The sequence below is a fragment of the Thalassophryne amazonica genome, chromosome 3 (genome assembly GCF_902500255.1).
Source record: "Thalassophryne amazonica chromosome 3, fThaAma1.1, whole genome shotgun sequence".
NCBI lineage: Eukaryota > Metazoa > Chordata > Actinopteri > Batrachoidiformes > Batrachoididae > Thalassophryne > Thalassophryne amazonica.
In genome coordinates this window covers 132,559,860-132,575,070 of record NC_047105.1, presented here as the reverse complement: position 1 = coordinate 132,575,070, position 15,211 = coordinate 132,559,860, and the positions used below count along the sequence as shown (strand labels likewise).

At 41.0% G+C, this 15,211-nt stretch overlaps 1 protein-coding gene across 1 annotated transcript in view; it reads right to left on the bottom strand.

The window, feature by feature from the left end:
- Positions 1–2,377, bottom strand: part of LOC117507641 (inositol 1,4,5-trisphosphate receptor type 1-like) — a 535,403-nt gene extending 533,026 nt beyond the window's left edge. Inside the window, exon 1 of the mRNA XM_034167459.1 lies at positions 2,225–2,377. The gene's annotated coding sequence lies outside the window, so the exon portion shown is untranslated. The remainder of the gene's footprint in view (positions 1–2,224) is intronic.
- Between the last annotated feature and the right edge of the window lie 12,834 nt (positions 2,378–15,211).

The following is a 15,211-nucleotide window of genomic DNA, read 5'->3' as shown; positions in this document are numbered from 1 at the left end:
TTGTTGACATAGAAAACCTGTAAAGCTTACTTTTAGTACACACACACACACACACACACAAAAAAAAATAACAAAAGGAAACGATAAGGAATTGATAAGGAAATCGATAAAGAATATGTAAGCGTTTTCAGCATCTGGGGCGCGCGGGGGCTGATGGGAAGGCATCGGGACAAACAAATGCGCACGTGCTTGATGGCAGACGCGTAATCAACGTAATATCGCTCACCACCGCGTGCGGTAAATGGCATTTCTCATCAAAAGTAAGCATAATAAATGTTTCCCATTACTGGCTCAAACACTGACAGCTGCGCACATGGCTTTGTTTGTCCCGATATCCGCCGACTGGAAACGCGCGGCGCGCATGTGTACTGGTGATGCTGAGCTTGCTTACTGGCAGTGTTGCCACAGTTACTTTGAAAAAGTAATCCAATTACTGATTACTGATTACTCCTTGAAAAAGTAACTTAGTTACTTTACTGATTACTCAATTGTAAAAGTAACTAAGTTAGATTACTAGTTACTTTTTTACTTACTTTTCCCAGCTGCCAAAAACAACCCTCTGCCACCTCAACATGACAATGATACCTGTTTTGCCAAAACTCACTTTATAGTCACCCTTTCTTGACTTCAATGAAAATAAATACTTGTTTTATAAAAAGTAAAATAAAGACCTCTTTCTTGACCTCATATTTAACTGTTGACAGCACTGTAACAGTAAAACTTGCAATTTCGAACCTACATTGTTTATAAATGTAACTATTAAATTCTAACATTTTTCTAACATTTAAATTCTCTATAAACATTTTTCTTGTCGAAATTATTATTATTTTAAGCAATATTAGTAGTTGTAGTAAAAAACGGCTTCAAAACTGGACCTTTAATCTAGGGGTGTTGTGGGGGGCACATCCTTGCCCCACGCCCCCATTCCATCTGGATTTGCCCCTGCTTTGGTGTTTGAGCACAAAGAATGGATAACATTTATTTATGCAGAAAACATGACCAGATTTACAGGTAAGAAAGTTTTATTGCGTTTTCACATCATGTGGTCCTCAGAAAGAGTGTTTAGGTGCATTTGAGTGGAAAATAGTGTTAGTTGTTGACGCGTCGCGGAGGATCAGCTGTTTTTAACGACCAGATACAGAGTGGCTCAGCTCACAATTCTAAATAAAGGAGGAAAAACAGTATAAAAATGTCTTTGTAAAGCTCAGTGCAGGTGTGCTGATCACCGTGCTTTAAGAGGTGAGGACGAGTCGAGCAGCTGCAAAAAAACGCGGATGAAAAGCTCACAGCTCACTGAAAGTGTGCAGTTCAGTCGAACCCCGACCTCCTGCCCACGGACCAAGTTTAATGCTGCTATCGACCCACAATGAAAAATAATAGTAACGCACAGTGACATGGAGAAGTAACTTTAATCTGATTACTGATTTGGAAAGATTAACGCGTTAGATTACTCGTTACTAAAAAAAAGTGGTCAGATTAGAGTAACGCAGGCATCACTGCATACTGGATTGATAAGTGGAATCAATAATGGCACCGATAGATAAAATCTTATCAATACCCATTACGAGTTATCAGTCAGAAACCAAGTGCCAAAAAGTAATGACAAATTGTGCACAGCAGAGATACCAATGTTCTGTGAATCAGATCAGAAAAAGAATTCAGAAACCAACAAAGTTGGAGACACAAAACCTAACAACACAACAAAAAACTGACTCAAGTGCATGAAGTAAATAGATACTCCTGACACTCAATCACATCTAATTTAGCTTCTGAAAAGCCACTTTTGAACAGGACTTTGACCTCTTAGAAAACCTGTTTGATTCTAAGGTACAGATTTGTGGAATTAGAAACTAGTGTTGGTCTACGAGCGCAGTGCTCAAGTTTTTTTTTTCTTAAATCAGATAAGTCTTGACTATTTGACATCAATTGTTACAAATGTGGGCAGTTTTTAAGTATTTAAATGACTATCATAGATTTGTTTTCATTCGCATAAAATTAATCTCTATTTCGCAGCTTCTTTATTTGCAGCACCGCAGAAACACAACAAACACAGACTTTTTGTTGTTTAATATTACTGCTTCAGATTTGATTGACAGTGAAATAACACTCACACTCCGATCGCGCGAGACCAGCCACAAACGCGCGCGTGGGCTCCTTCCTCCACAGGGATGCTGCTGAAGGAACAAAGCCCACGCTGAAAAGTGCACACGGAGCAGCTTTTTACCTGCTTTAACTCACGAAGGCCACAAAGTCCGCGGCAGGCAGGTGTGCGTGGAAGTGGGTCAGCAGAGGATCACGTCTCAGCGCTGCCGTCCGTTAAATCCATCACAGCGGCTCCGTGCGCGCGCGGACTGCTCCCACCGACAGCGCGAGACTCCGCCGCTTACCTCGCTACGTCACCGAGGGAACGCCCCCTTCCTTTTAAGTAATACTGCAGCACAGCACGATGGGAAACTGAGGGTTCTTCTTCTTTTGTTTGTTTTTTTTCTACCTTCAGCGCCTACAGATACATCCGCGGGGGGGGGAGGGGGGGGGGTGTTACTAAAAAAGGCTTGACCGTGTTTTTGTTGTGACCCAAAATGCATTGCGGTGGTTCACTATGGCGCAGGTGAGCAACACTGTCAACAGATGTACGTTTATTCACATTTTCTTCGTCTGTGTGCAGGAGGGGAGAATAAAAACTCAGCCGTCAAGTCGGACACGTTTCTTGTTTGTTTTATGGATGTACTGTTAGAAGGTTGAAATGAAAAAAAGGGAAAAATGAGACAATAAACTAAACTGTTTTTCTACTTTCTTGCTTGAACTTTACGTTAGTCATCTGGAATAAAAGAAACAGCTGCCAGAAGGAGATAATAATTTTAATTATATAGCACTTTAACAAAGACAAAGTGCTTCACAAACCAAATCACATTATAACAAATTAATAAAAGATAAAATAATTTAAAATAAATTTTTAAATGACGTATCCCATAATCCCTTGTGCGCAGAGTCGCTGCAGTCAAAACAACGTAGAGAATCCACATGACAATTGTAAATGAATATTATACGGCAAACGTAATTTTTATGCTTTTCGTCACGTTAATAAGAGACTGCTGCATTATACCCTGAAAACTTGCTAAAACAATTATAACAAATAATCCGTGTCTGCTATATTTAATCTGCATGGAATTTAATAAATGCAAACCAAATTTCAGACATATGTATTAGTCTGGAACAAAGAGGACAAACAGTGTTGTAAAGAACAATAATCAAAATGTTAAAGAGAAAATTCACTTTCCCCCAGAACGACATGATCAGGAAGTGAGCGTAGCTCACAACAGCTCCCATTGAAAATAACAGAGAGACAGCCTGTGAATCTCGCATGTTTACATAAAACAAATGCAATAACAATGTTTATAAACCTAGAGAATATATTCATGAGAGTTTTAGGCACAATATAAAAATAGTTTGATGTTGCGATGTTAATGGTGTTGTCCGTGTGCAGCGGTTAAAGTGCAGCCCGTTCAGAGAGTCTCAATGCAGTCTCACAGCGCGGCGACCTCTTCGAAGTTTTGCGGGATTTGAAACGTCAATAGGGCGAATGAAAATAAAATCAAAACACTAAACATATCCCACCATCAAGAGTTGTATGCAGCCAAGAAAAGGTTTGCCTTTAATGTAGATTTACAAATTGCAATAGAACTCATCTGTCTGATCTCAGCGGCAGTTTGTTCCACAGCCACGGTGCACAAAACACAAATGAACATCCACCTGCTGATTTCTTCCTAACCTTCGGGACATGTAACAGGTCAGCATCCTGTGCTCGCAGGATGTGTGCCGCCACATTTGGCCGAATCAAATCAGCCAAATAGAATGGTGCACAGTAAGCATGTGAATCTCATCACTGACAACGATTTAATACACACCTCGATACACTACCAGCGATACGATACATATTGCAATACATGATACGATGCAATACGATTCACTCCTGTTCCCAATTTAATGCAATTTGATATGTATTTGATGGCGATTCAGTTCCTCACAATGCAGTACAATGCAATTTTTTGCAAAACGATTAAGGATGGGTATTGATAAGATTTTATCAATATTGATGCCACTATCGATTCCGCTTATCGATTCCCTTATCAATACTTCTTGTGAATTTTCTGTGTACTAAAAGTAGACTTTACAGGTTTTCTATGTCAGCAACATTTTATTGAGTCTTAAAGTAAATAAATATGAAATTGGTCACTGGATCCTTGATCTGGACATAAATAAAAATAAAATCTGTAGTTTTTGTCAAAACCATTTCCTTTCAGATATTAATGACACAAATGTAACTCCACAGACTCTGAGCTGAGCTCTTCAGCCGGTTGCGCTGCACATCAGGATGTAAAAAAAACAAACACAGGACATCTCATTTTTGGGGAAAAAAAAATCCAGTTTTGGTTGGTTGTTGTTTATTGTTTGTATTATAATGTTTGGAAAGAGGCGTCACTTGATTTAAAATGGCGATTCACTCTGAAGTTATTAAGTCTGACTGAAATCTACGCGTCTCTTTGGAGCTGTGCGCTTAGTGCCACAAAACAGAGAATTTTATTATTAGCATTATTATTATTATTATTATCATTATTATTTCCTTTACCTGATGGACAACTCCAGTTTACGTACCGGCTGGTGCTCACGCCATAGCCCGACAACCTGCCCTGAATTGGGCCAGATACTGGCCTCTCTCTCCTTGTCTGTGATTGGTTGGTGGCTGAGATGCTGTCAGCATTGGTCAGCCTTACTTTGGTTAAGGTTGGGTGTGTGGCACGAGCGCTGCTCTCCCATTGGTCGTTTGGGAGTGGGAAATCTCACTCCAAAATGGAGGCCAGTATCCGGCCCAATTCATAGCCGGGCCAGTTGTCGGGCTACTCACACCAATGGACTTGCTGCTTATGAAAACCAGCAAAGCAGAGAACCAGCGAACACCAGGTCGAAGTGATGCTTCGTTGCTTCAAGCTTCAAGCAGACCCGCTGCAGTCTGTAATCAATGTAGAGAAATAATCATTTTCTCAATTAACACCCTCAAGAACAATGGCCGCTCCGGTGTGCCGAACTGTCCATGGTGCATTCAATGTGCCACAGAAAAAATCGATGCAAGCAGGCAGCGAGCGATGCAACACGGTTTTACCCATCAATTGAATCAATGCACTTGCATCGCGCACGTTTGTATCTAGAAACCAATTTGTATCCATTAATCTCCACATGCCTAGCACACAGCCATGTGAAATCTTAAAGTCAACAACAAAACTTTAAAATCTGCCCTCACATGAATAGGCAGCCAATGAAGAGATGTATGGAAGCAAATCTGTGCCATCAGAGTTTGAATTTGAATTTTGGGTTGAATGATTTTAGCATCAAAATCATAGTTTGAAATTAAATTTCTAAGATTGAATTTGTTTAGCATCAAAATATTCAACCTCAGAAACTTCAACCTCAAAAAATTTTCAACCTCAAGAAATTCAACCTAAAAAAAAAAATTCAACCTCAAAAAAAATTTAACCTAAAAAAAATAGAAAAGCAGGGAGAAGGAATCGATCCCTGTCTCAGTCATCCAACCTCACAGATTTACTTCCATAAACGTAGGATGATTGAGACAGGGATTGATTGCTTCTCCCTGTTTTTCTATTTTTTGAGGTTGAATTTTTTTGAGGTTGAATTTTTTGAGGATGAAATTTTTAGGTTGAATTTTTTGGGGTTGAATTTTTTGAGGCTGAATATTTTGATGCTAAAAAAATTCAACCTTAAAAATTCAAATTCAAACTCTGATGGCACAGATTTACTTCCATAGAGATGCCAGCAGTGGGGTTATGTGATCAGATGTACATGTTTGAGTCAAAACCTGAGCAGCTAAATTTTGGATCATTTGGAGACCTGTATGCTTTTAAGAGGCAAACCTGAGAACTGTAGAAACTAGAGTCAAAGCAATGAAGGGAGACGGTTTCTACAGCAAAACATGCACGGCGTGTCCTTCATTTCACAGAAACGTAAAAAGCACTTTCAACTTTTCAGGGACACACTTTTACATCATTCTGCCCGGCTTGTACCCCACAGTAGCAGTGGAACAGAAAAGACTGGACTAACCAAATACACAGCAGAAGCTGTAGACATCTGTCTGTGCTGAACACAATGCAGTGAGTGGTTAATGTTTGCATACACATCCGTGTAACCTTTTTGTGATAATCAACAGGACATAAACAACAGATGTGTGTCTTGGCTCATTAACATGCAAGGCAAGGAGCACAGTGGGTGCAAACAGGTTTGCATACAGAGATATGGCTCCTTACCCTGTGTGAGGCAATTACAATTAAGGTAATTACACAGTGAGGTAATTACAATTACCCAGCGTAATTGTAAGTGACTGACATTTACTTGTGAACAACCTTTGACTTGTCCAAACAACTCCTTGAGTGTGCACATGCCCATGCTACAAACAGCTCATTACAAAAAACAATTCTGGATGATACAAATGCATAGATCAGTTGAGTACTGTAGTCTCATTTAAGGGTGGGCGCTAAAGGGATTAAATGAAAGAGCATAATTCTACTTTCAGGGGCAGCCCTCGTCTGTCCCCATCAGAAACACAGCACTTTCTCTGAGTTTTTGGGCAAATTACATGACAAGAAAGTGAAAATGCACAGAAAAAGTGAGGCTGTGGTGGAAAGTGGACATGTGTTGCAGTGTGTTTATGACCTGGAGTTCAAACATGTTGAGGCGGTTGTGCAGGCGAAAGAACGCAGCTACTCTGTTGAGCTGTGTAGGCTAAAACTTACCGACACACCCTCTCCCATCTCCACAATTTTTCCGTCAGAAGTAATGCTGTGTTTGTGCAGGCTGTCCCCAGAAGTGGTCAAATCCCGTGATATAACACAGGGATTCAAACAAGACTGCGGTTCCCTATACCTCTGCATCAGCCAAGGACAAAATTGATTTGATTTTCGCAAAATTTTGCAAATGTCCAGAATATTTTTTGACGAGAGACTCGTCAAAAAAATGACACGAAGATCACACAAATTACATCCCATTTGGGATGGAGAAGGTTTTTTCCATCGACTGTGTGTTTTTCTGTTTTATTAAAAGACAATCATTGTAAAAAATAAAAAAAACTACAAATCTATTGAGGATATCTCAAACATGCTAAACAAGCTTACAAACACGTGTATATAGTTATTTACAAAGGAATGTAACAGATGTTTGCTAGGGGAAGATTTAAGGTGTAAGCTCCATGAAAAAATATTATGCAAACAAGAATTATGTCTTTATTTTTCTATTTGTACTACTGAATTTTTTTAATTTCCTTGGTGAGAGCAGAAAAGAATAGAAGCTGGTTGTTTAAAATTTATGCTTGTGGATGTGAAAATTTGCAATAGAGAAGTAGAGAGAAAAGCTTTATCAGTCTCACTATTTAGGGTTTTATGCATTTTAAATTGAATCAGTAGCAGCATTAAAAAACAGCAAAAACATGACGAGAAACAGTCAGCAATGAGAGCAGATCATTTGAATTTCCTATAATGCCTTTCGGCACATGCGTCTGTTTAATGCTCAAGCCTTCAGAATTAGAGCATTACTTTAAAAATATGTGCGATATCATATTTTCACTTTGTAAAAATGACAGTGTTCGGAATTAGTTGGTTTTAAATGCACCCATGAGTGAAAGGTGCTTTGCGTTTCATGTCTTCTGCTAACTGTCTGAGTGGAAGCATGTTGAAAGTAACTTATGCTTCTTTTTTTTAAGCGGTGGGCTGGGGGCATAAAGACAGAAGTGCTGGCTTTTTGTTTGTTTTTGGTTTGTGACCACCTTTGAATTTACCCAGCAGCACGTGCCCTGCTTAAACTTGAAACTGGCTTAGCTAACTGTGTCAATATTAAAAGTCAATACTAAAAGTTAGCAGTTAGCTGTAACTACTGCTAAATCTTTTTAGCGGTTTATTGGTTTAGCATTACAAAAGATAACTTTTCAGTTAGCACACTAGCAGGGCATGGTGCCACATGACATGGTAGTGCAATTTACTCCTTGCACCATTGGCTCGTTGACTACAGTGTGAAGATATTGACCTTTTCGCTTCACCCTGATTTGCATTCATTAGCATCCTCTCAACTCCCTTTGGTTGTGATGTGTAACTATAAAAGTTTTCAAGCCATACAGTTTAGTTAGTCCAGTTAGTATTACATGTCAACATTTGTTTTCTAAATGTATAACTATGTGCTTTATTTCAAAGATTGTCAACATTTGTTTTCTAAATGTATATCTACAAGCTTGTTTTCACAGTAACACCTGGAAGCTGTTTGTCATGTATGATGTATTTACAAATGCATGCATACATTTTCATGTTTCACATTTATTCACGTATAACTGTACTGATTTCTTTGCGTAGGTGCTGCTTGGAATCAGCATAAATGGACTACATCCGACATCTATGCTCAATGTGATGCTCATTGTGCTGCCACACTTGCGAGATGTGCATCAGCACACCATGAGCAAATTAGGAATGGATTTTGATGAAAGCGTGTATGAGATTATCATGTCTTGGCATTGTTGCTGAACTATTTTTATTATTATTATTATTACTATTATTAGGGCCCGAGTAGGCAACGTCCTACGAGGACCCTATGGTCATTGTGCTGTTTATTATTATTATTATTATTATTATTATTATTATTTATTATTATTATTATTATTATTATTATTCTCACTCTTGAAATCGAAATTTCAGCCTCTTCCCATGCTCAAAAACTCACCAAACTTTCCAAAGTCGTCCGAATCTGAAATTCGATATTTTGGGGGCCTCGCACATGGTCACAAAAAATCGGGAAATAGCGCCCCCTAGAAATTTTCAAAAACCCCTCCACATTGGGCTTTTTTTGTCATAGCCTCACGAAATTCGGTACACATATTTACCATGCCAGGACACACGAAAAAGTCTCTTACTGTCATGGTGAAATATCGACAGGAAGTCGGCCATTTTGATTTTAAGTTTCGATTTTGAGCAAATTTTTGCCATTTTTGGCCATTTCCACTACTTACATTTGAACGAACTCATCCTAGGGATTTCATCCGATCGACTTCAAATTTGGTCAAAATCATCACAACACAATGGTGATCAAAAGTTATCAAAAGATTCTAATTAAGTCAAAAGGCGTGGCTGCTAGGGGTCGTCAAACTTTGGCGAGCTTTTCGGAGCACGCCATTTCACTTCGAACGGCTGTCACACCCACATACTTCATCGTAGATCCTTCAAACTTGCTGGACATGATGAGGGCTCTGCCCTGAACGTCTACATATCTTAAGTTCCCACCTGCGCCATAGCGCCCCCCGGTGGTGGTGGGAAATGTCCTATTTTTACTTTAAGAGGTCCTGATGTCACATACTTAATCCAATGAACTTCATTCCACTTTTAAAACATGCAGAACAAATTGGTGAACATAGGCGATAAACGCCGTGAAGTTACAAGTAACGGCGTCCGTGTGGCGGCGTACCGAATATTGCCCATTCGCCATGAAATTACGTTCTTCCTTTTGACGGCTTTAATTTTGTCACATCATCATGAAAATTGATATACAGGTCGAGCACGACAACTTCTTACAATTCATAAGGGGCATCGCCCATGGGCGGGGCAAAATGCCTCAATAGCGCCACCTTGAAACTTTCAAAAACCCCTCCACATAGGGGTTTTTTTGGAGTAGGGAGATGAAAATTGGTACACGTGTGACTTGCATAGACATACAAAAAAGTCTCTTGCACCATGGGTCTACTCCAAACAGGAAGTCGGCCATTTTGAATTTTCTTCTCATTTTTGCGTGATTTCCACATGTTGTATTTGAACGAACGAACTCCTAGGGATTTTGTCCAATGCACTTCAAATTTCTTCCACATCACCCACAGACGATACTGACCAAACGTTATCGAAAGCTTTTCTTTATGTCGAAGGGTGTGGCCGCTATGGCGCCGCCATTTTGACCCTTCGCCATGGAACATTATACTTAAACAGGTACTTTTTTAGACTGTCTTATCATTAATTTTTTAATCTGTTTGTGTTTGCTTTGTAATTTCTTTTTATTCTACTGTGTTTTATCTTTTAACTGTGCTTTTCTTGCTTTTAATTTTGAATTTAGATTAATTTGTGTTGTGAATTATGTGAAGCGCCTTGGTGCGACTGTCGTGATTTGGCGCTATATAAATTAATAAATTATTAAATTATTATTATTACTGATAATACTGATATACTTAACACCATCAACTTCCTTCCACTTCTAAAACATGCAGAACAAGTTGGTGAACATAGGCAATGATCGCCGTGAACTTACGAGTAACGGCTTCTGTGTGGTGGCGTACCGAATATCGCCCCTTCGCCATGAAATTACGTTCTTCCTTTTGACGGCTTTAATTTTGTCATATCATCATGAAAATTGATACACAGGTCAAGCATGACAACCTCCTACAATTCATAGGGGCCTCGCCCATGGGCGGGGCAAAGTGCCTCAATAGCGCCCCCTTGAACATTTCAAAAAACCCTCCCCATAGGGGTTTTTTTGGAGTAGGGAGATGAAAATTGGTACACGTGTGACTTGCATAGGTCTCTTGCACCATGAGTCTACTCCAAACAGGAAGTTGGCCATTTTGAATTTTCTTCTCATTTTGAAATGATTTCCACATGTTGTATTTGAACGAACTCGTCCTAGGGATTTTGTCCAATGCACTTCAGATTTCTTTGACAGCATCCAAAGATGATACTGACCAAAAGTTATCGAAAGCTTTTCTCTATGTTGAAGGGTGTGGCCGCTATGGTGCCGCCATTTTTACCCTTTGCCATGGAACATCAAGTCATGATAACTCCTTCATGCTTTGCCTGATTGACTTGAAACTTCACATCTATGATGACGGTTGGCCCCTGAACACACCCAGTCCCTCTGTTTGTACATTGAGCGCCCCCTAGTGGATGAACAATCAACATGTCATAACTCCTTGATGCATTGTGTGATTTGTTTAAAATTTTAACTGTGTGATGAGTGGTTGCCCCTGCATGCACATGCCCACATTTGGTCACAATGGCAACCACTGGCCTCGGTAGGCGGTCGCGCGGAACGAGGGCCCGTATATGACTGCTGGCAGTCCTAGTTGTTATTATTATTATTATTATTATTATTGTTATTATTATTATTATTATTTATTTTGAAGCTCTGCTGGGAAACGGTGCAATATGGCTTTTCTTAGAAGCATACTTTTTTGAGAATGCATTGTTCTTTTCTGCACGTCTTATTCAATCATCTGTACAAACTAACCAGTCAACCAAACAAACACAAATATATCTAGATATCATATGATGTATTGTGCTATATTAAATACCACCAGCATCTCCATTTGTTTTCCTTAAATTAATGTGGGTAAATAGTGCTTACCTCTTTTTGTAGTTACTTTTGCTGAAATTGCTATTTTAGTATCTGTCCTTTCATCAGCTAAGACTTTCATTCAAGAACCGTCTTTAATGTTGTTACTCTAACTATCCTGTCTCCCTGGTTTAGTGTATCTTCACTTTCACTATTTTTGCAGTCATTGACATGACACAACTCACGATTCACATAACTTTACTCAATGAATATGCACAGAATGGATACAACAAATATGTTTTTTAATACTGTGGAAATAGTAAAAAAAAAAAAAAACTTTTCCAAGTCTTTGTGCACACAGTGACCACAACAAAACAAAGTATTTACAATATGCATGTACTCCAGCTCATTTTTGCCACAAGCCAGTGGAAAGTGGCATTGAGGTACTGACCAAAAGGCAGCACCAGTTTTCCCAAGCACTGCTGCTGTGATGATGCAGGGATGCCTTCTGCTCTTAGGAGCTTCTCTGCATGGGCCAGGGCAGTGGCCTGGATCACACGTTCCTGTGGAGGCTGTTGAAAACTCAGCCTTCTCTCACGAAAAGTCGGGGCCTCTTTGGACGCTACCAGGACTGCCTGCTGATGGTGCAGAGGGGCTTCCAGGTTCACTACACGAATAACAGGACTTGCAATCTTCAGGTGGTTCTGTGCCCATCAGTACAGAAAATAAAAAAAGCAGAAACTTTAAGCTGGCCAACAGTGACCATAAAAAGTCAGTAGCCTTCAAACAAATGCAACTATTGGTAATTTTTTAAAAGCAGGTCAAGGTCACCGGCCTTCAAACCCATGTGAAGTACGCCTCCAAGGCATGTACCCACCAAATATGAAGTTTCTGTGAGCAAAAGGTGCCAAGCCATGTTGTGGCAAAGGATATGAGAGTTGTGACCATTGGTGACTTTCAAAAGTAGGTCAAGGTCACTGGCCTTCGAACCCATGTGAAGTACTCCTCCAAGGCATGTACCCACAAAATATGAAGTTTCTGCGAGCAATAGGTGCGCTACGTTGTGGCGAAGGATTTGACACTTGTGACCACTGGTGACCTTTAAAGACCTTTAAAAGTAGGTCAAGGTCACCAGCCTTCAAAACCTTGCGAAGTACGCCTCCAAGGCATGTACCCAGCAAATATGAAGTTTTTGTGAGCAATAGGTGCCGAGCTACGTTGCGGTGAACGAATTGCGGCCGGTACAGACGGATGGTCGGACAAACAGACATACAGACAGACGGACAACCCAGATGCCATAAGCCTCGCCTCGTGGCGCAAGCGCCGCACGGGGCATAAAAAGCAGAAAAAGGGGGAAGAGACTACACAGCTGTGTGTACATGGAATCGTCTCGTCTCACGTTGAAAAAAATAATATTACTCCACAGAGGGAGTTTTTCCTTACCACTGTTGCTCTGGGGGGTTGGTAAGGTTAGACCTTACCTGTGTGAAGCGCCTTGAGGCAACTCTGTTGTGATTTGGCGCTATATAAAGGAAAATAAATTGAAATTGAAATTATTACACACCCGCTGAAACACATATTCATTGTAAAAGATTAAAGTCAATTAAATGATAAAGGCATTTTTCATTCAAACATGAAGAGAAAATGCTTCCATTAAACCACAACGTAATAAATCGTCCAAGACAAAACAAACGCTGACAACAGATGATCAAACGTTCATTTTACTATAAAAGATATAACGCTGACATGGTAAACGCGCTGGGGCGGTCTCAGACTGGAGTGCTTGGAGGGGGGTGGGGCGGCCGACAGGGGCGGGTAGGTATTTCTGTGAAACTTTGCAGGGCCTAGATTGACGTTGTGACTGGTCACTACTGTGCACTGCTCCTTCAAAGCAAATGGCATTACTGTGTAATGTGGACAGGCATGCGCTACAATTCTCTCTCCGCTGCACCAGCGTCAAATGGCTGGCCGCGGGGTTGCACTACTGTGGACCTGAGCTCTGCGAATTGCGGTTATCGAAGCTAACGTTTTGTCTCAGCAGCTGCTTATCACACTCAATGCTCAGACACCTCCCACTTATTCAATGTTGCAACACCAGATGCAACAACAACCACCTCCTCTGTTCCTGGTAACCAGGAGAATTCCAGAATCGTCGTGAATTGTTCTGTAATTTATGTTTGTAGCATGGCCCAAGCAGAGGGTCACCCCTTTGAGTCTGGTCTGTTTGAGGTTTCTTCCTCAGAGGGAGTTTTTCCTTACCACTGTTGCTCTGGGGGTTGGTAAGGTTAGACCTTACCTGTGTGAAGCACTTTGAGGCAACTCTGTTGTGACTTGGCGCTATATAAATGAAAATAAATTGAAAATTGAAAAAAATAAAACAGTGTCCATTGTGCCAGTAGATGGTAGTCATATGAGGTTTGCCTTAATATTGAGAGTGGTGTGGGAGCTATTTCTCAGACATTGAAAAGATGAGGTGAGGTGATGGTCTAGTGGTTAAGGTGTTGGGCTTGAGTCCAGAAGATCATGGGTTCAAATCCCCGCCTGACTGGAAAATCACTAAGGGCCCTTGGGCAAGGCCTTTAATCCCCTATTGCTCCCAATGTGTAGTGAGCGCCTTGTATGGCAGCACCCTGACATCGGAGTGAATGTGAGGTTGAGCATCTGATGCAGATGGAAAGCGCTATATAAATGCAGTCCATTTACCATGTAAATTTCAGGACACATCATCAATAGTATACCTTTGAGTGGAGTCATGGGGTGTTTTGGCTTTTCAACACTAAATACCCTCATCAAAGGTGGCCAGCTACAGGGTGATCAAGCTTGAGCTTGTGTACCATGCACAATCATGAAAAATGGCTGTTTTTTTAAATGCTGCAGCCCAGGGGACCATGCAGGGCAGGGGCGCCCTCTTCCCTAAGTCAGTCTGAGAGCTGATCATATACTTTGTTCTGACCTAGGGTGTGGAGTGGGGGGATTAGTATGCGGGTTATGTTGCTGTTCTTTGAGCCCAGCAAGGGTCCTTCCACCTGACCCAAATCCACTGGCTGCTTCTTTCAGCCGCTTCAGAGACTGATCTGATTGTCTGTCGCAAAGCCTGTCCATGTACAACAAGGTGTTTCAGCAGCCTGGTGGTGGAAGAAGCCACAAAACCTCTGCATCCCACTTCAACCGAATAGACTTTTGCATTCCATCCTAGTTGTGCCTGCTGCCAGTTCTGTGTAGCGCAGTTTCTTGCACTCGTAGGCCTCTTTGGTTGAACTCTCCCATGGAACTGTAACCTCTATGATGTAAACAGACTTTAGTGAGTGAGACCAAAGTATCAAGTCTGGCCTAAGGGCGGTGGCTACAATCAGGTAGAAAGATTAGTTGCTGGGCGATATCAACTATCATCTTCCAATCCTACAACATGGTTAGCTGTCCAACTTCTGGTTTGGTAGGGGGATGGTTGGGCTTTTTCTGTCTTTCTCAGATGAATGTTGTCATTATAGAATTGGTTAGTCTCAGTGGCAAGGCGTTGATCTCAAGAGCTGCTGTCATACTGTTGAGGACCTGGTTGTGCCTCCAGGTGTAGCGGCCTTGTGCAAGGGTGGTCTTACAACCAGTCAGGATGTGTTTGAGAGTCACTGGAGTGGGACAGAGGGCACAGCTTGGGTCCTCTCCATATCACTAGTGAAGGTTTGTTCAACATGGGAGCGCATCATAGGTAGCTTTTATGATGAAGCTGATGTTGCTTGCCTCCATTTCCCAGAGCTCCCTCCAGCTGAGCTTCCTCCTCTCCAGGCCTTCCCACCTAATCCATTGTTCCTGTTTCACAAGAGAGACCTCCTTTGCGCTTCTTTCAGCCTCCTCCTGATGGCGT